Source organism: Schistocerca gregaria, chromosome 2 (assembly GCF_023897955.1).
Source record: "Schistocerca gregaria isolate iqSchGreg1 chromosome 2, iqSchGreg1.2, whole genome shotgun sequence".
NCBI lineage: Eukaryota > Metazoa > Arthropoda > Insecta > Orthoptera > Acrididae > Schistocerca > Schistocerca gregaria.
The window spans coordinates 700,568,928-700,571,631 of NC_064921.1; the positions used below are offsets into that span (position 1 = coordinate 700,568,928).

General features: G+C 36.5%; 1 non-coding gene across 1 annotated transcript; it reads left to right on the forward strand.

The window, feature by feature from the left end:
* Positions 1–343: 343 nt before the first annotated feature.
* Positions 344–416, forward strand: Trnam-cau (transfer RNA methionine (anticodon CAU)). Its single transcript has one exon. It is a non-coding gene; the product is annotated as a tRNA-Met (tRNA).
* The last annotated feature ends 2,288 nt before the right edge of the window (positions 417–2,704 follow it).

Consider the following 2,704-nt stretch of genomic DNA (forward strand, 5'->3'; position numbering starts at 1 on the left):
ATCGTTAAAAGTAGGCAGCTTTTACGAACGACGAACTCGGGACAGCTAACGGCTATAGATTATTGAACTTGCTAAAAACACGTTCTGCGTTGGTGAATGATTAGTTGTTTATCTTTTAAAGACAAAAACTCGGTAGGGCGAAATAGTCTGTACAACTTAAGATGTTAGTAAGTATTTCCTGTGCAGTCTGTATGAATGGGTTGCAAAGTGTTAAAAAACTTGTAGGAAAAGAAACACGTCGATACAAACAAAAACAAAAGTAGATTCGAAGGAATTACGCACATTTGCAGTATACGAACAAAGACTCCTTTCAAGTACTTGCCATTTAGCACTACCAAACATAGCCTCGGTAGCGCAGTAGGCAGCGCGTAAGTCTCATAATCTTAAGGTCGTGAGTTCGATCCTCACCCGGGGCATAAATTTTTACTTATGTTTCATACAGTCAATGTTCATTATTATTAGTTATAGTTGTTAGCCCTTCGATAAAGGCTAGCCAGCGCCATTTTAAATACGATACTTGAGCTTCACAAGTTCCTTCATGTCTTCACTTTGTCTTTCTTGCTTTGCAGCTTCCTTCTTCTTTTTCCTGTTCTACCTTAAAAACCTTGCCGGTTGTTCATTTTGTCTAAATTGTTTTCTGCTTTCAATTGCTTGCTTATTTATGCCTATTTCCTCAGGATCTTAGAGCAATTTTCTATACCGCCTGGTTTGCCTTTAACAAATGCTAGGTCTACTGCATTTTATTATCCCTGTCTGTTAGGCTTGATGGTTTCTCCTAGATAGTAACATTGAATCTGTTTACTGATTCCGATTTTTCTCACTCCACTTGTTTATTCTGGAGCGTGTAGTCTCGTTGTAAGCCATAATATCAGTTTTTCGAAGGTGATTTGAAGTTTTCTTGTTACAGTCTTTGTTTAAGGATTTCTGATTGCTCCTTTGCTACCACCACACTGTCCCCCGGAAATCCAAATATTCCGCAAATACTATACGATCAATTTTGAAATTATCACTTTATCAAATGATTTTTTTCATATTTTTGTGTTAGTTTCGAACAATTTTTAACCACTATTCTCTGTTCGCTCTCTCAGATACTCACCTTAACAAGACATGGGGTAATTTTACACATTCCCTAAATTCTTAGTAAATGAGTCCGATACTTTTATCACGCAGTTGACTGAAGTGTTTGTAGTTGTTTAGTTTCATATAAAAGCTCCAGCGTTTCGTTACCACTTCTCCAGTATCTTCTGGGAGAACATACAGTCGACTTATCTGGAGACTCAAAAGCCGTTTTAAAATTTATAAATGTTTTTGGAAATAAATTTCTTAAATGATTCTGCCATCATTGAAGACATTTTTCCGTCTAGATCGCTTAATATATGACTTTATTAATGACGTCGTTTCGATTACTACCGTCATCAGATCGGAGTCAGGACAGTTGACACCGAGCTTAAGGTTTTGTTGATACTAGCACTGAACTGACACCTATCATCGTTTTCCTAATTCTCAGTTTTCATCTGACTATGGCACTAGACAAAACGACGTTATAAATAAAGAAACATATTACGCATTCTTCAGGAATTTACTCACAGATAATGTTCAGCACCATTTAGTCTAGGGTAGTCACATTAGTTTCAGAATATTTGGGGACTGGTTCTACGTCACCAAACCTTGTCCCATATACCCGCTTTTGCAACTAGACGTTGTTCAATTCTTCTGACAAGAACTCTGCTATTGTCTTAATTTTTACTTTTATAGTTATTGGGATAAATACTGACTTTTCAGTGTGGGGCGGGGGACGTAACAGAAGTTTTCAGCTGTGAAACACTTCAAATTATTTTGAAAGAAAGGACATTGTACACTGATTTTTATTTGCAACACAATCACACATACCCCAAAATATGAGGCTTCGTTCTAAACAGCACAGAAAAAACTAATTTGAGGGCATGAATTTTGTTTGACATTGTGTCCGTTATTAGTTGACAATCAAGCACTTAAAGAAAAGTAAAACTGTCATCTACATGATATTAGTTTGAATTTCAGAATGTTTAACTAAACAAGGTCCTATGTGGCTGATTTGCATCCGACCTGTGAGCTACCTTCCCAGTCAGTCGTAGGAGTCGGTGCCGTAAGTGAAATCCAAAGCATCACGTGAATTGCCATTTTCATCCTATTACTAAACAACTAATAACTGGTGTGTGGCTGTCACAGAATCGCCAATTATAACATAACATTTATTTAAAAACTGTCTCGTACTCTGTACTGGACTGGCCTATTACCTGTAACAAACACGAGAGTATTTTTCTTCAGGAAATTTCTCTTATATATTTGGTTAGAATTACCGCGACTTAACCGGGACTTAATCTTCAACTCATACATAGTCGTGTAACGACCCTCGCTTACTAATTACAAGGCTTCAGCGTCAAAGTCAAAGCCTCATTAGTCACGGTAGTCCAGTAATCACTGTTGATGCTTTCTGAAGTAGCAGGCAAACCACGTGGAGAGAAATTCCTCAAGGATAAACTGAGTTTTTTTTTAGCTCTGTTCTACATCGTTTAGGAACTTCTTTTATTTTTATTTCTTGCATTGTTGTGTGTTACATTTCATTTAAATCTAAATACGGACAATAATCAATCTATTAATATCAATCTTTCTGCACTGGATATTCTTTTCCATATATAGGATTATAATTCATCAACATCTAATA